Genomic DNA, 19,894 nt, shown 5'->3' on the forward strand with positions numbered 1-19,894 from the left:
TACACAGGGTTGCTTTGATGTTGAGGTTGTATGATAAGGTATATACACGTGTATCTATGTCAAATGTCACGGGGGAATATGGTTTTCAAACAGTCATGAAGAAAAATTAAAGCCTCTACAAAAAGGTGCCTATTCTATATGAATGCAAGTGCTACATAGAGTAAAGAGATCAAAGATGCTGCAGTCAAAGGCAGATATGATCCCAGCATGTTTAAACCTCACTGCTCCTCCTCGGGAATCAAACGCCTGAGCAGTGACAGTCAGGTTTATGGATGAGATACAGAGGAAAAGTGCTGAGGGATGAATATGAGTGAACCGTCTTTACACGCAGACATTTAACAGTTGTATTTTCTGCAGCGTTCACTCTAGATTTCAACAATAAAGTCACCTCCCAAAACACTGACACATATTTTGCAGAACAGGCCGTCGCAGCTCTTGCACCAGTTTGACATGAATACGCAGCCCTGTGCTGCCTCCCTCGTGTGGACAGTAACCTGCCCTATGTTCCCAAAAAACTCAAGGAGTTTGCAAATTCCAAAAGTGGAAACACACTTCATCTTAAATCCCCTGCCTCCTAAGGGGTTGTTTATGCTGCTCTGTGTCCTTGTCGCAAACTATATGTAGGTAACAGTGCACCCTGGACATGAAAGCAGCATTCATAGGAAAACTCCTTCTCCCATACTGCAGACCCCTAGAATATGGCCATTAGGTAACAGAATAAAAATTCTGGGCCATACAGTTGATAAAACATCCCACTAAGGGTGGAAACTAGATTCAGCTTCAGGCAGAATTCAAATAATTTTTTGATCCAGGCACCACATCTCCGGAGGGATATGCTATGTCTGCTTTTACAGCTTGTTGTTATTCTGTTTGGAATTTGCCCCTCGTGGATTCAGCGATTTCTAAATGTCAATTAGTCTCGGCCCTCTTTTGTCAATCCACATGTGATCTTTATAATTATATCAATATCACGTTTGTTGCAAAGGTTTCTTTCCTGTTGATTCTTTCGGTATAAAACAACACTTGGATTTTTCAAGGTGACTTTATTTCACCTCACATTAATTCCTCCTTTTTTTTATATTGCGAGAATCCATCTTTATCGTCCCCGTGTGCAGCCAGAGGAAGAGCAATGAGCTCTAAACATATTGCCATCCAATCTTTTTTTACACAGATGATGGTGTATTTAAGGTAGCATAGATGGAATTGTTTCACTTTGTCGTTAATGGGATGCAGTAAAAATGTCATTGAGTGCGTGTGAATGTGAATAATTTAATTCCTTAAATGACGATGGTGGATGACATTGACACAGCCAACTATGAAGTGCAACCCGACGAATCCCAATCATCATTTCTCAATAGAGAGCATCTTCAACCACAATAACTACTGCTGTGTTTTCTTACACGCTAGCAGGCAGATATTAGAGGAATTTAAAGTGTTTAGATGGAACACAGGATTCAAACCATGTTGGCATTCTGTATTAAGCAAAGTTTACTTGTTAATTATCTATTTTGCCTGATAATCAAGTAGAACTGACCTTTCTAATTCCTCCCATTGCCACGTGCATAATATTTAACATCTCCGGTTGTGCTAACAGTGACTCAGATGCAGAGAAACTCACGGGAGTCAATTTAAAGTTCAAAAAGGTAGTGTCTTTACAAGAGAGCCAAGTGGTCATACACAGGCAGTCGGTACGATACAGGCAACAATAACAGGCAGGGAGCAGGCAGAGATCCAAACAACCAAGAACACAAGGCAAAGTCACAAGCCACGGGATCATTAGAGAGCGCTGAGAGCGGTGCACACACAAGGTAGAGCAAAGATAATCTGGGTTGGAAACAGGGGAAGCAGGGGAGCATTAAAAAACGCAGGGTTGACTGACGGAAGCACCACAGGCAGGTATCGGAGACAGGTGAGGATGATGAAGGGCAGGAACCACGACAAGTGTGTGTCTACACCATGTAATATGTGTTTCATGCTAAATCTGAAATATATTAGAATATTCTCAGATTAGAACTAATTGCTTAAAAAACGTACATTGTATCTATGGGGCCTAAATGGTCGTTACACACGTATTTAGATTCAACTTGTTCATTTTACCTCATGGCATTTGGCTGATCCTCAGTGCTCAAACACACGACTGTTAATGCATTCACATGTGCGTCGAATGGATTAAAGTAATGCATTTTTCTCAGTAAGCAGTCTGGATCCAAATGAGCTGAATAAGACTGAAGCAGATAAAAAAAAAAAGAGACACTCTTTATACACTGCAGTCCTCACTACTGTTGGCCTGGGGGAGGGATAGAGACAGACATGTGCAGCCTCCATTACAGGAGTTTCACCGGGAGGGCTTAACACGCAGCAAGCAAAGGCATGTGCAATGAGGCATCGCTTATGATTTAGCCTTATCTGCAGTCAATACAAGACTTTGTATGGAAAGCAACAATGTAGCCATGGTTCTGATAATGTATTTATTTTTGGCCTTGTTTCGTCTTTTTCAATAATTCGTATCAAATTAAACCGTGTAGAGGGAAGATACAGACCAACAGTCATTCTAATATCTGGTGCTGCAGCGGTCTATAGCCTTTAGCAGCTTCAACCATGAATCTCTGACCCTTGTAGTCCACTGTAACCTTCCTATTCAAGCAAACTATTGAATTCCAAAATGTTTTCCAATGTTATTGCATATTATCCACAGGCGAAGCCCACAAACACATGAGCTTCAGCGCTGCCTTGGCTGTGTGTGTCCACGTTATATTGCTCCTTGCCTTGTGTATTTACTCCGCCAATCACAAGCCTCATTTAATAACTCATGTAGCATGAATGATGTCCTCACTTCATTTGCTGTGTAAACACAGAATAAAGGAGACCGTTCTCTCGTAAAAAAAGAAAACAAACCCTAAAGGTGGTCTCCAGCAGCTTATTATGACCCATAGTTATGTTTATCGCAAGGCGTCCTCTAGTGGCCGTAGTCATTATGACAGGAGCATAGGAGAAAGTGATGTAGCATAAAGAGCGTAGGGGGTCAACAGAACGGGACTTTAACACAGGACCTTCATACAGAAGAATGTTTGTTTCCTATGTGTGAACCATAGACTGTAAATAGAGATGGACGATATGAATGCTCTCAAAAATTGAGGCCAAGGCATATCGATCGCCACCTGGTGGCTGGCTGCAGTATAGGTCACAAACTCTGCCTCCTTCTTGTCAGTGCATTGGACATGAGCTAGACTGAAAGGTCAAAGTACACATCAAATATATTTTTCTCAAAGATGATTTCTGTCATTTTTCAATTTTCACAGTATGTTTGGTTGCTTGACAGCTGAGACTGATTCACAATTGGTCGGGCTCATGTATCGATGGGACCACGATCTCCCACACCTCTGGTCAGCGCAGACTCTGGCTCCAAATGTGCAAGATGACAGCGTTTATATCAGGGATTATTTTAGTTTAGATGCTCATATTGGTTGTATCAGAGGGTAGAGAAAGGTTATAGGGTTCTGTTTGGAAAACTTAGAATAAAGCTCTTGTTAGTAATGAGGTTATTAATGGAGAAAAGTGTGTTTCAAGGTTTTTGTTCAAATTTCAGCTACAATAAATCTTTTTATTTGGAGAAACAAAAACTTACATTTCAAAGAAAATATTTCATTGTTATTACCATCAAATATTTTGAGGCCAAGGTTGAAATCATGTTTATTTTGTCAAGCTACTTAAAAACTTTTATTTTCACATAATTACTGGTATCACCTTGTGCGTATTTAAGTTGTATTTAAAAAAGTTATGGGTGTTTTTCTGCAATGCTTTGTATATTTCAAATGTAAGAGTTTAGTTTAATTCACAAACCAATGAATAAATACAGTCATTCTCACCGTTTTATCTGGGATCTCCTCTCACAATAATGTTTTCTCCGGGGATTTCTATACATATTTATCTTGTCATTCTCAAATAACAATGGTATCAAACTTGTACATGTTTGCAGTTGGCTGAAAGCAAAGCGAGCCCGCAGCCCTGTGTTTGTGTACAGCCAGTGTAAAGACAGCCTTTACATCTGCTTGGCCTTATTGCTGATGTGCTGTATAACACCCCGAGGAATAACCAGTGGTGCAGTGTCTGATTGAGCTGCCTGGCTGCAGACGTTTCATGAGAGGAAAAGCAGAGCTGGATGAAGCTCTTTGATGAGGCAAGAAAAACCCACGTTGGTGGAGGCTAAGCAGCAGACCCACCCCCATCTCCCCGGGGCTGTGCCCTCTCTCTTAAGGGTGAAACTGGAGTTACCTAAGGCCTGCAGCTCGAGGGGGGAGCTGAAAGTAACCCCACCCCCCACCCTTCCCGCCCACCGGCTGTTTCTCAGTTGGTTTTACAGTAATCTGAGCGACAACATGAAGCCTCGTTGACCCATTTGTTCAGATAGTGATAGTATTGTGTTTGGGCCTTTTCCACGGGGCGATGGAGGCAGAGCGGAGAAACGGGTTGAAAGGCTTTGCCTCTAATAATGCTGGCACGTGCATGTCTGACTCACACAAACACACACACGCCCTCGGTCTCGAACACTGCTGATGTCTCGTCCTCCATTGTGCTGAGAAGATATGAAGGGGCTTCGCAGTGCCACAGTAAATACAGCAGACTGAGCTACATGCGGCCCACCAACATATCAACTCAATTATTAAAACATGTGACGCGAGTGTGTCCATTCAGAATAAAAAGATTTGAGATTAAAATAAATATTTCAAATGGTTGTAATATTTCTTCATATGAGGAGCAGACAACCACTAAATCTGGATCTGGTGCTACAGACAGTCCTGAACTATTCTATGCTTTCTTTCAATTTAAATGATGTTGGATCATTGTTCTCGGTTTATTGCCCCTAGTTTGTGAAATCGAATGAATGAATATTTATATTATAAGATTGCCTCTCACCTTGAATTCTGGGACAATATGAATAAACTAAAGTACTTATAATTGATATTTATTTTATCACCTTTCACAACAAGAAAATAGTTCAACTGAACAATAGTCAGAAAAATGTTCTGTTTAGCCTCAGCCAGTGTGTGTGGGCCAAGTATTACTCATGTTGTGGGGACCAAAATCTATTGACACCGTCACAATTTAGGGACTTGTCCTCCTTACACGAACAGAAACAAGACCTTGTGTGTGTGTGTGTGTGTGTGTCTTTGAACATGCGTTGCTCAGCAGTGAGCTTTAAGATCACATGGTTATTGCAGCATGATAATTACGGCAGTGCATGTTCCTCAATGTGCTTATTCAGATAAAATAACTGCCTTGTGCTGTGGGATCGAAAAACACATCACATCATCATCATCGCTCATGTTATTTTCTGAACGATATTTATGTGGAAATATTTATAAAAACTGGCAGTAATTTCTCCTCCTTATTTTTGTAACATTTCATGAAATTCTGAAACGAATGCATACTCCAGACACATTTTACACTTTAATACTTTTTTAGGAAATGTGCTTCTTTGCTTTCTTCCTGGAGGTTAGATGAGAAGATCAATATCAAGTTCACCTCTGTGTGCTCAGTACAAAAGCATAGCTCCAGGACTTGTTTAGCTTAGCTTAATGCTAGAAGCAGCTGGGAAAAAAAGTACAACTCCATGAAAGGTGCAGCTATCAAAGCTGCCTCGTCTGCACATTGTAAATCTGTATTTAACATTTGTGACAAAGGCAAAGAAATAGAAAAAGAGAGATATTATACTGCTTGGGTGGAAGTGCTTGTATCTGCACTGGAGCTTTTTACTGACTATTAAAAACTGGACCTGCTGACCTTACGAAGCGTCTCGGAGATCCTTTCCTGCAGCGAAGTTGTTGGATTTTCACACGGCTGGTTCTTGGTCGTCGGCTTGCTCGCTAACATGAATACATGCAAACATGAACACAAGCTAAAAACGTGTAAATGTGCGGCTGTTGAGTGATTTATGCGTCGTCTGTGTGATTTTAACGATTCTGGCGTTGCATCAGTTGGACCGATTTGCAGTGACAAATCTAGTAAGGCTGTCGTGAGCACATGTTGTTGACAGTAAGTCTAGAGTTTATGAGAACGCATGCATATTTGCAAGAGTCGTGTACAATAAGGCATCTGTCTACAACTACACAGGCAAAGTAAACTGTTAACCCACTCATGTCACACGGGTTACCCTAAAAAAACACAGAACCGTACCAGTTAAACCTAAGTTCAGAACAGGACAGATGTTTGTTGTAGGCTAAATTGCGAGCTACTCACATGTTGAGGAAAGATGTCCAGCTGTTGTGCCATTGTGATCCCGCACACTCCAGTGGATTTGGGTCGACGTAGAGCAAAGAAAGTTGTGCTAGATGTCGTCCTTAAGCTGGTTTGTTTGAATACGCTGAGAGCCAGCTGCTGCGCTGACTGCTCACATTTATGCCGATCCTAACTGTCGACCCGCCTCCAGACTTTAGAGACACAGACTCTGGGTTCAATAGTCAGCGTAAGATTTTTTCCTTCTTTTTGCGCTGGTTTAATCTTCCTCCCCAGTAAAAACATTACACCTGTAACCAAACTAATTAAGGGCCTTCCACTCTTGGGGCATGAATAAATCATATCAATCAAGTATAATGGGCCAATTAGTTTATGCCCAGTCAACCTTTTCACCATCAGAGCATTATTGGCTCCAAACCCAAGAATCCAGTCCAGAAGCCTGTTTAAAACAGAATATGTGGAGACAAGATGTCGTTTTTGTTTTTCTATCCTTTTGTCTTTTTGATGAGAGCCAGACTAAATAAGTCTGTTTTTCATTGGCATTTCTTTTTTACCCATTTAACAATAAGGCTTTTCAGACTTGTAAGACATCAATTTATAAACATTTGCATATTGGATAAAATACTTAAAAGCAGCTTTCAACTTCTCTGGGCCTCAAATAAAAAACCGGCAGCAGTAGCTGACAGGAGTAAAGCGCCGATTCTAATATTATCAGGGTTCTGTGCGTGCGCGTGTGTATGTATGTTTGTGACAAACAGTACACACATCAGCGTCACATCACTGAAACAACACTTTATTTATGGCCATGAGGACTATGTTTGCTTTAATTTGTGCAGAATACCAAGTGACTTGATATTATCGTCACTTAAGTCATCAGCCACAAAGGAAAATGTAAAATTGATTCTCACATCATCTTCTGCGAGTGAGTTAAACTCTCTGGCACATGAGGGAAAAAAAAACTTAACATTGTTGTTGTAATTCGATTAGGAATAATTTGGGAGGGGAATATATTTACGGTGCAGCAAAATCCTTCTTTGCATTCACGCGCGGGTACGGAGCAGACAAGCTGCACTGCTCTGCCGCTGGCCACTGAGATGCACCGCTGGAGCAGGTGGGAGTTCAGGTGCCTTGCTGAATGGCATCTGAATTACTCACCTCCAGTTCCCCGGAGCTGCTGCCCCCAGCGCCGCCACGTAATAAGCTCGACGCACTTTCTCTCTGCACAAATCTAAAGCAGCCATTTCGACCGTCTCACAACATTCGTGTAAGAGCAGACGTGAAACTCTCATATTCACTCTCTCCTCTTTGGAAACGTAACTGTGTGTCGTCACAGCGCAGGTACAGGCGGTGGGGAAATAATTAGGTTTTTACATCCATGGGAATTAATTAACGCTCCAAGCCCTGCAGTTGCTAACAAGCCAAAACTTATACAGAGGAAAGGCTGGCGAGTTCCAAAGACGCGGGGCCTTGCATTCATCCTCTGGTGCATCTCCAACCGTACGGAGATGGCTCCCCGGTCGCCGTTAGTTTCCGTTCATTTGGGTTAACATGTGCACGCTGACAGTAACTATAGATGGTTACTTCAGGGATGAGGGTTATTATTCATCATCTATCACAATCTCAGCAGGAGGAGGTTGCTTCTCCCAACCTCGCCAACTCTCTAGTGTTTTAATTTCCCTCCGTCTCTCATCTCTCTCTCTCTCTTGGCATCGCCCCCTGACAGGCTCATATTAGATAAGTCCTGCCTTTTTGATGTTCTGCAACTAATCAGCTGGATAATGACAACCATGTGACTGTGACACGACATGAATATAATCGTATAACATAGGGGACGCTCCTGGTTCACGCAGAGATAGACCACATGGGCGGGATCGAGGACTCACGAGAGAGGAAGTGACATTTTTCTAGGGGTGTTTATCTTCTTTCTTCTCAAAATAAATTCAGGTTTGTGGACATCCTGCCCCGGCTGCCGATGAATATGAAAAAAATATCAAAATCTAAATGTGAGGTTGGGAGATTGGCGCTCCCAGGTGATCCTTCCCCCCCCCGAGTGAACACTGTGCACACAACACACAGGCTCAGCGTGAGGCCGTCAGTGTGATGAGTTTCCCTGTGGATGACTTCAGGTATGTGGCCAAACAAAGTATAAATATTGAGTTCATTTGATTTCATGTTTATTTTGATGCACTGCAGGAGCGTGATGCTGGCGGCTTTCTATGGCGACCTTTGCTTCAACTATTTAGCAGTGTAAATAACCAGCTATTGTTAGCATTGATAAGTAATGTAGTGCAGCAGCCAATGTAATATAGTCAAGTTGTTGTTATTCCACTGAACGTAAGAGTCACAGCAGTTGTAATAAAGATAAAGTCATTATCCAGCTGATGTGATGAATTACCTTGCTATATAAGATAGATATTGTGTCACATTAGCTAGCTATATAAACTGGATAATGTGAAACAGTTTAAGCTGGGTGCTAGCTAGCTAATGTATCCGATTAGCTAGCTAGATAACTTTAGCTCTTGTTCTCTCTGTTGCTCCCTCACTAAAAATATATATTTATTATAACTGATTGGATTGTTGCAGTTAGTTCATTGATCATCATCAGTTAGAGCCTACACACAAGGTATGAAAGGAATAGCTTTATATCATATGTATATATTGTAATTTTATATTTATATATATATGCTGGGTCAGTATTGCTGCCAGTTGCTTCAGCCCCTCCACCACCCCAGCATCCACCTGTAGGTGCCAACGGGGGGGGGGGTTATAAGGATTTGCTCATTACTCCATTCATATCTATGTAATCATATCTGGGGGAGTGATTAAGTTGGAGCCGAGAGGCCAAACACTAACATGTTCTGCTGTTGCAATAAACATTTGAACGTGAGCTTTTCTGACTGAACTATAAATACTACTCATAAATAACTTTTGTAGCAAATTATCCTCAGGTTTTCTTGGATATTCAGTACAAGTTTCAGACCCATCAGCTAAAATATAAGCAATTCGTAACAAGGCTTACACCACAAAAGCCAAAAATGAAACATAATAACTAAAAGATTAAATGTAGTGTATCTATAGTATTTCATAAGATGCCTTGACTTTAATAGAGGTTTTTACTTTTTTTCAAGAAAATGCATGACATGAATTAGGACGTCCCAGGTGAGCAAGTGTGAAATGACCTAAATGCTAACATGGTCTAATATTGCAATCGGGAGCCTGTACATGACATTTATACCCAAAAGGTTTCCATTAATTTTTATTAATCAATCATCTAAATCTGGTAAAGAATGACAGGGTTTGTTTTGTCACATGTACACATGGTGCACAGTGTTATATAATAAATATATCAAACACAAGGTTCAATATATGACAATGTCCTTTTTCAAAAGAGAACATGAGCTTATAACAGGCCCTGAACCAGTGAAGTGAGGATGTCTGGCTCCGTGAATCGCCCTGGCCTTGTTGTTTCTGGATCGGCAGAAGCCTGTGGGGACTGACTTAGAGTAATGCCTTGCCCCATATCTCCCTCAGCACTCAGCCAAATGCAGCTACGCAACAGCAGCCCCACTTAATGTGATCTTCCTTGGCTTTCTGGAAGTGGCAGAGAGACAAAGGGCAGAGAAAGAGTCAGTTGACTCATCGATGTGCACACACACTCAACAATGCACAGCCACACTCCAAAAATAGTTGGTGGGTTTATTTGTGCGTGTGTGGGGGTGCGTTAAAGTGTGCACGCCGCTCACATGCCTGTGTCTCTGCAGGCTCAAGCTTCTTGTGTCTCAAGATTTCTTTCCCTCTTTTCAGTTCCTAAGCAAAGCCTGCTCAGTGAAGTGAAGGGAGAACACAAGAGAATCAATCATACAATTATCCAGATTTCCTCTGTCACTTCAAACGGAGGAGAACTGAGAGTCCGACCGTTGTGTTGGTGTGGGGGCGGGTGAGCGTGACTGTTTTTATCAGCACAAACTTTGTCTAATAGAAAGTATCGTGCTGTCAGTCCTCTTGGCTTGGCGGTCGCGTTTAGTGGCACAAGTGTGAGGGTGAAGCAGAAAGACAGAGGAGTGCGAGGCAGGGAGAGATCTCTGGAGGAGCGAAGGGAGGACATTAAAAAGTTGCTTTCAAACATAAAACTTGTGAAGGTCTTACTCCTGGTTAAATATGTGTGTGTCTTTGTGTGTGCATTTATAACAGATTCAAATCAGAACAATTTCAACAATACAAAACAATTTCCCCGGTGTTTAACAAAGCTTTTTAAATGAGCCATAGCAAACTGTTGTCTGATTCAATACTAGAACCAAGGATTTCAACAAACCTTGGCTTAATCATTCAAATCCAATACTGCTAATGCTTTTCATCAGGCCCACTCAAGGCTCTATTTGGAGAATCTAAGCCATAGACTTAATATAAAGATGGACAATGGATCTCCATATCCTCCCACTGTACAAACATGACCCCAGAATATCACAAATCAAGGTCCTGCCGATTCATGCACTCAGTCTCAGCTGTCAATCATGACATTTCAAAACAAATTTACAGCATCAAATAACTAATTAAAACCAAACTTACTGGAAGAATGAATAACAGAAACATGTGTAATATGTGCATGTCTCGCTCACTAACATGGTAGAAAAGATTATTATTGCGGAAAGAGCATTTATTGTTTGTCCAAATCCACTTCAGCAACTTCAATAAAATAACGTTAAATACTACACCACTTTGGGGGCAAGTGAATTTGCTATTTAAACAACATGGACGCTTGATGGTAGAATGCAAACTCTGCTGGTGTGAAATATTCTTGCATTGCGCATGACAGCCTGAGAGTAAGATGTAAGAAATAAGCTCTATGTCCTCTGGCCTGTGACCTATACACTTAAAAGAAAAAAAATGATATAAATTAGACATTCACTTTTTTTTTTCCATCTGATGTATTCCTCTCCCCGCCCGTCATTCCTCCATGCATACAGTATCTACATACTCCGAGAGAAAAGTTTCTTTAGTATGAAGCCTTCTTAAAACTGAGCCCTAGGGTGGGAGACATGTTGTGCTTACTGATCACGTCTTTAATGAAAGAGGGGAGTCCACAAACCCGACTCTGCCCCATCTCTCCTCTCTCAGACGTTGCTCAGGTTCTACATCATTAACCAGCCAACCTTCTGGTATTGATCACCTCGTGATCCTGAAATATTCACAACATTCTCACAATAACAAAAACACATAGGGGAGTTGTTTTCTCTATACCTGTACTGCAGCAAAGGCTTAATGGAGTCTGCTAGAGACTCTCAAAGTGTCCAGAGGCAAAGGCCGAGAGTGATTCACATTCATCAGACAGTCGGATGGTGTAGATTTTAGCACAGCGCTGCCTCGGACACTCGGAACTCCACTCTGTCGGAGTTAACGCAGTAGTTTTTCTCCAAAGCCTCTTAATTAGAGTGTGCTAGTTACAGTTCAGTTAAGCACAGAAAAGTACAAATAATGGCATACAGTATATTATTAGGAATACAGAATAGAGATATCATAATGTCACATTTTGTGAATGGCTAAACCTCATCTTATTACTCATTAATAAATAGTCTGGTCATATTCCTTACAGTCACTTTGATCAGTATGATGATTTAATAATGGATCTCCTGACACCTCCCCTGGTGGTTGACTGCAGTATCGGTCTTAAACCCCGCCACCTCTATGTTTTTGGATGGGACATGGGTCAAACTAAAAAGTCAAAGTATACGTGTTCATTTCCTGGTAAGTTTAGTTTTTACTAATTTAAAGTTATAAAAATGGGGGGGGAAATATCCCAAGCAAAAGATGGTGGCACCTGTATTCTGGATATTTGGGCTTCATTTTTGACAGGAAGAAGGGAAGACGTGTAGTCCATCATGTTGTCCAGTCTATGTACATGGCTACTTTCTATGACCCCCTTGAGGTCAATCATTATTTCTGCAGGTTAAGCACTCTATCAAACACACTATCTTTTGACTTTATATATTGTTGGTATTATTCTGCAGCCTATTCTGTATACTCATTAAATGCTTCATGATGTTTTTATTGTTATTCACACAAAGCCTCTGGTGATTTACCCCATTATCACACCGGATTCAAATTGCTGCACAAAAGATTCACAGGAAATTATGCAGGAATGAAGTTCAGCTTTATTCTTCTAATTCTCCTTTATTCTGACATTTCACTTCAAACATTCCCTACTAGTGCTACCTCATAACTCGTCGTGAGCATGTATACCATAGGGTGTCTTTTGTGAAACATCCAAAAGAAAAGAAAAGAGCCTTTGTTAGGTCTGCCCTCCACTGATGCTTCTGTTAAAGACATGGTCATTGTTGGCAACTGTTGTCAGCGGATCATGTATTGTTTTCAAGGGAGTAAAGTATAAAGAACAAACGGCCACAGCGAGCTGTTCAAATTAAGAGCTGCAGGCAAACGGCTGTTATGCTGCAGTTTTTACAGTCCTGACGGAAAACACCAATTACTGACTTTTATTTTTATCAAAAGAACATCATGCACTGAATCCCCTCACCCTCTGGTTTGTTTGCTGTGTTTTAAATACAAGTTCCACGAATCACTTTCAGTTATATTTCCAGTAAACAGGTGTCATCCCAACCGATTTTCCACCAGCAATTGCAGGTGTCAATAAAAGAAACACGTGAAGTATTAGATTACAACTTTATTTCCTCCAATGGGGGTATTTATCTTTCTAAAATGAAATCCCAAACTTAATTCTGACAGCGCCAGCAATATTTGGAGTATCGCTCCGCTTTGCCCTCACCTTGTGGTCCCGCTCAATGTCAGCGTTGCTTTATTTTTCTGAAGATCTAAGCGGATTAATATCTTCGGTTTCCTTTGCCGGGGCGATCCAGAACATTAACTGTTTGTTTTGTTAAGGGCCTGTTTTGTGTTTGTGCAGCGAATGATTGATCACAGGCGGAGAGGGGACTGCAGAGTAGGGACAGCCCACTGATATAAATCACATCTGATAGAGGGCACACAGATAATTGGTTGTCTGACCCTATAGTCACGAGGAGCGGGCCACTATCTTCTAGCGGGAGATAAACTAGAGGGCAGCACACAATGATAACAACATGCTTGACTGTCAACAGATGAGATGCAAAATTACCCCCACACACTCCTTCTCCTCCTCTCCACCCTCCTCTCCTGTACCGTCGTTTCTCTGTCCCTTTCCCCTGCCCTGTTATTGTTCAAATGAGGAGTGGAGAGGTTAATTGGATTGAAAATCCGTCGGCGGAATGTTTCTGTTTATTCGTCCCTCTGCTCCATTTCCAAAAGTGTTTCAGCGGCGACGGTCATCTGTGAATAGATTTACTGTGGGTGACCATGGTACAGACTGATCAATACAAAGGCATCATCAAGGACTTCTAACAGCCGCGCTAGTGACACTATACATGATTCCCTCTCCCTCTCGCTCTCGCTTTTTGCCTCCCTCAAGACGCAGCTCGTCCCTTCCTCCATCCCTCATTTTTTTTCGGGGAGGGGTGTCCGCCTCACTCAGCAGTTTTAGAGATAAAAGGAATTTTCATGTTCATCTGACACACACACAGAGAGAGAGAGCCGGTCTTGATTAAATAGCCTGACAATGCGCCAAATGTATTGTCACTGTTGCCAGGGAGATCAAACTGACCTTGGGTGCTACGTTGTGTGTTAAGAGTTGCCAAGAAGATACTGGGTGTACGTTCTAGTCAGGAAAAGGACAAAATATGCAGCACTTCAAAAAGGAGAGGATGAAGATTTATTTGAAAGTGCAAAGTTAGATGGAAATGTACAACCGCTCCCTGGCGAGAGAATCAAGGATAAAACAATTCAGAGGGAGTTTGTCTTTGCTGTTTGTCTCTTCCTCCGTTTGTTCCTAAAATAATCACAAAATCACCATTAAAATTCCTTTTATTTAATTTTTTTGGAGTACAAACCATTTAAAGGCTGGAAAAACGTGGACCTCTGTGACATTGACTTTATATATTTTTTTCCCAGCTCTAATCTGTTCAAGATGCTGGAGCCTCCACTTTCAGCACAGAGCAAATAATAGTGCAAGGATTAGGAGAGCAGCAGTACAGAATGCAACGTGCTCGCATCATACTTGCTGGAATAAAAATACATTTCATAAACCGGTGTACGGGATTAAATGTTTCCCGAGCCCATGGTGCAATAATAGAGAGTGGATGCAAAGCAACAAAACATTTTCCTGAACTTTTGACATAGGTTTTGTATTTTGCCCTTTTTCTATTTTCTTTCCCCGAAGCTATTTTTTAAAAGTAAATCTGACTAAATTGAGCTTTGCATCACATTAATAAAAAAAATGTGTTTTTTTCAAAGCATTTGGGCATGAGGCAAAAAACATTTTTGATACATGTGAAAATGAGGATTTGCATGCCACAAAGAATTTACCAGTCATGTCAGATCCATCACCTTTAAGTAATACAACAGATTAGCACGAATGCAGAGTCTATATACATATTTATTCACACGGGATCTGTAATAGTGCATTTGTCACATCAGGACAAAGGCAGACAGGCTAATGTGGCTTTAGGGAAGTTTTTCTAAATCTGTCCAATGGAGAGAAGAAAAAAAAATACACTCGGAGTCTCAGTTGTGTGATATTAGAACAAACAGAGAAAACAGATGCAGCCGTCGTCTCTTTAAATGAGAGATTTTACTCTCTGAGGAGTCCTTTGTGCAGCTGAGGTGTTTTGTTGTTCCCCAGGCTTTTGATGAGGCCTCCTGCTTTTCCGAAGCAAAATGTGGAGCCTCGCTGTAGACTCACCTGCTGCTGTGTGTGTGTGTGTGTGTGTGTGTCTATTTTGTCATTTGAATCCCCACATGCACACACACATATATGAGAGACAGTGAAAAACAAACACACACACACACGTACAATGAGGTTGTGAACACGTCGCCCTCCTGACTGAACTGTAGCACTCTACTTCACTGTCTGCTCCGGTGTCAACATCACAGTTTTCTTATTTTGACTCCCAATATTAATACAATCAAGCAACAAGCATTGTAACTCTCACAAATTAACACACACACACACACACACACACACTTGCATCCACCAGGGAGAACAAAGCAGAAATGCATTGCCACGCTCATTAGTAAGAGTTTCTTTCTCTGTGAGAGGGTCTGCATGATTCATGGGGCCTCGTTTTTCCGACCACTTGCTGGATGCTGGATGTCAGGAGCGGGAGGTGGGAGACGAGGAGGCCTTTGGTTATTGTCATTCACATCACATTGTGCCTCTGTGTGCGCCTGCTAATTGATGGGGTTTTTCCTCTTGATTTCTTTGGGGGAAACAATCCAAGCAGATGTACATTCATTTACGATGAAGAGATTGCCTCCATTTCCATCATTGTCCGACCATTACCGTTTCGCGGGCGCCGCAGAAACGATGCGCAGGCACAATGTCTTCCACAGGTGTGAGGCTCCTGTTTGTGTTTCTGTTGTGTTGTTGTTTACTCGACTTGTGGGGTTTCTTTATTTCAGAGAAAGCCAAATACAATATGAGCTGTGTTTGGTGCTATGCTGTGTGACGGAATTGTGACGCTGCTCCTCCGATGTTAATTACGAGCTTTCTTGCAAGCTTCCTGCTGCTGTTTTGACATGTTTTCGCTCGACTGAAAGCAAGATTGCACAGTGCAGGATTAGAAAACACAATGATGCAACGCTGTACTTAATTCATTACAAATTCTATAAAAAAAAACAAAAAGGCAAAATGCTTTCCTTTAATAAATCAGGAAGAAACTTATTTGATACAAAATATGATCTTTTGTGCTGGTCATGTTTTTCTCTGTGCGCCTGCCGAAGTGTGTCTTTATGTGTGTGTGTGTGTGTGTGTGTCTGCCTGTCGATCGCCACGTATGAGCATGTGTGCAGTTCCCATCCTTGGGGCCATATTGATCCTGCCCAGGTAAGTCCTCACATGAATAATCAAACCCAGCTACATTCAGCCCCTCCTAATCAATAGCTATTTCGACAACCGGGCTCCAGAGCAACAATTCATAATAAATGGAAAGACACAATGTATATATCTGACCTCTTTGTTATGACAATGCCCATCTGAACATGATCATAACAATAGATCCAATCGATCCAGGCCAAGTTCAAGAGGAGGTGAGTTCAGTTATGCCAATTAACTGAGTTACGGCCCCTTTATTGTATTCTTATTGCCAAGAGAATGCATGATCCATGTCAACAGCAGAAATGCTGAAATAACTGAAAACATTGCACAACCTTGGTTGTCTCCAAAGCTACAGTTTCATCCCCAGCCCAGACTTGAATGGTCACATCAAGGTTAATCACAAAGTGATGTGCAGTGAAGTGTGTATGAGTGTGTGTGTGTGTGTGTGTATGTGTGTACATGTGTGTGTGTGTGTGTGTGTGTGTGTGTGTGTTCGTGTGTGGGCACACAGCATGCATCAACAAGTTGATGTTTTCTTTTCAGGAGTCATCTGTCAGCTCCGCAGCGCTCAGCCTGATGCACGGTCCTGTTCCTGGTCTCCGGGAGCAGTCATTTACAAAAGTTTCCCAGAGTTTCATCATCATTGTTAGCGTCGCTTAAACAATTGCTGTGAATTTAACAGCCAGGATTACGTGCAGACGTGTAGTCAAGCACGGAAGTCAACAAACTGGGGAAACCCAACAGAAGCTATTTTCTTTGAATACACATAAAATCCACATTCCTTTGAAACAATACAAATGAAAGGTTCTCTCTGGATTTTTTTTGTATTTTGATCAGCACAAATTGCAAACACATAGATACTGTATCAGTCCCATAAATGTTGTTTTTTAAAATCAAGATCCATGAATTATTATCTGCAAAATTTGTCAAAATCATCAAAAAAAAGACAAATATTCTGCACCATTTAATGAGCTCTTCCTTTGCCAATGCCCCACCTCTCCACCAATTTTCAATGAAATCGGTTTGGTAGTTTTTACCAAATCCTGCCAACAGTCACACAAACAAACAGACAAACCAGCAATGAAAACATCACCTCCTTGGCAGAGGTAATAATTCACTTAATCAGCTCTCTCATCTTAACATGTTTTGTTTTAATCAAACTTAATATCAGAGCCCCAAAAAAACAAGATGACATTAAATTTGACAAAGGATTTTGGAAACAACATTTAAAATGTTTTTGTTGTAACAGTCAGTGGCAGCTCTGACATGTCAGAGTAGGTAATTTGTTGTTTAAACACCGTCATGTGAACAAGGTTAAAACAAAAAGAATAAAAAGGTAGTGACTCACCAGTAACTGGATTAAAAAACAAGAATCCTTCCCAAATAGAGCTGTAAGTAAAAGTGTTTGATATTCTACTAGAAACAAACAAGATCAACCATGTAATTAGAATGGTTGTATGTTCACTATAATCCATACAGAGTAACAGGTTCACACATTTAATGCTTCACTCATTATGTAGGTGTGACCATTTCCAAAGTGGATAAAACGGGGGGGGTACGAACAGATTAGAGGTGTCATGGAAGCTCGACAGATTTCCAAAGAGGATATGAGCTAACTCATCCTTCTCACTGGCTCAGACTGCAGACTCCTAAACTCAGGTCTGTGGGATGCTCTATTATTTGAAAGTGATCAGATCGGATTTGTGAGTCCAGACATCTCCAACATCTTAACATATTTTCATGGGTTGCTATAGTAACCTTGCATCACTCAGGGTTTGGACTTGTCGTTATGTGGACGAAAGATTTAACAATGAACAACATGTCTCCACCTCCTCCCAGAAAATATCTCAGACACGAAAGCTGCCATCTTGTGCATATGGAGCCACTGACTCATGCACTCGACCAATCTTGAGTCAGTATCAGCTGCCAATCGTGATGTTGCCTCCTGATTTTACGGCATTAAAATAATGAATTAATGCCAAACCTACTGGGAATTATTGACCTCGATACAAACCTCAGTGTGATGAGAACGACTTAAAATTACAGAATCAGTCTTTGAGAAAAATGGATTTACCATGTACTTTTTAGTTTGGTCCATGTCCCATCCCCTTACATGTTGGAGGCAGGATTTTTGACCGATACTGCAGTCAGCCAACAGGGGGCGATCAACACTTTGGCTTCATTTTAGCAAATTTCTGATTTTAACATCTGACAACATAAGATCTTTTTTCATCTGCGTGACAAGCCCTTGTTAAACTGACAGCACAGACTCACAGATTAGATGATTCACGGAGCCCAAATCTTACTGGTCCTGATTTACCGTAAAACGTTTTACATGATGAGCTTAAAACTACACTGTGCTCAAAAGGAAGTGGACCAGTTGTCGAAATAAGTTATTTCACCTCTTAAAGCATGGTAACTTTTGTTTTTTAACAATGCCAAGGATATGTTTTTCATTTGATGTTTGTTTATTAATTAGCAGGACTATCAAATCAAATCAAAACTTTATTTATATAGCACCATTGCTTTATAAGCTGTCGACAAAACTTGCAAAACCTTTGGGGAGAGGTCATGTCCTCTATCCTTATTTACAGACTATGGACCCGACTGAGATGCGAGATGTGATCAGAATCTCATTTCAAACCACCACATGTTGTTTGGATCCGAATTGCAGAAACTGTTGGTGGCCAGACGACACGCTGAATACAATCTGGATATGTTAAGTTCCGAAGGCACTGGTTGGACTGAGCAGGCTCAAGGCTTAGTGAGACACTTCAAATGAACGGACTCATCATTAAAACAGGGCTTTCATCATAAGATTTGATCACAATTCTTCAGAAATTCATATGATGTGCAGAAGCAAAAGTCTTAAATTCTTCTTTGAGGCCTCCTGGTGACAGAGAATTGACTCTGTATATCCAGAGAATCGCTCTTTGAAGTACCTCCCTGTCAGAGTTATCTCCCCCGCGGACGGCCATTACTTTCCCCAACCTGATGCACTGACAATCTCCAATAGTTCATTTCAATTAAATGGCTTGCAATGGGTGAAGTAATAGCACAACACTGTACTGGAGGAGTCAGCAGGAATTTAAGGGTCTGAATGGGCATGTGTAGTAAATGCCAATAGCAGCTCCCTGGATTGATGAAGCATTTAAGATTCAAATGGACACCAGGAGCATTTTAGCTGCAGCCGAGCTACCTGAGGATAATTGCACCTTCAAAGTGTTCTCATCGCATGAGATTAATTTATATGAAGTGAAAATAAAAGGTTTTCGACTGTAAATGAAATGTTGTCATTCATGTGTGTCCTGGAACATTCAGATGTTTGTGTCCTGGCTGTGAAAGGTCTTTATATTCGTCATTATCGTCTTTACTACCTCTGCGTGTTTGTGAATTCATTTTCTCCAACGTTACAACTAGAACACAGAATAGAAATTGTCCAAACACACGGTGGGATAAAATTGGTCCCATGAGAAACACAGTTCATACACACATACATAAATACATGGTGAGAATACCTGAGATAAAACACTACATGTGATAAATACAATAAATAAAGATTACAAGGACGTGTTGTCGAATAAGCTGTTTCACCTCTTAGCGCATGGTAAGTCAGTGCTACCTCCACCAAGGAGGTTATGTTTTCATGGACGTGTGTCTGTTAGCGGGATTATGCAAAAACTACACAACCAATTTCCTTGACATTTTGTGGAGGGGTTGGGCGTGACCCAAGAAAGAATT

Source organism: Hippoglossus stenolepis, chromosome 1, assembly GCF_022539355.2.
Source record: "Hippoglossus stenolepis isolate QCI-W04-F060 chromosome 1, HSTE1.2, whole genome shotgun sequence".
Classification (NCBI taxonomy): domain Eukaryota; kingdom Metazoa; phylum Chordata; class Actinopteri; order Pleuronectiformes; family Pleuronectidae; genus Hippoglossus; species Hippoglossus stenolepis.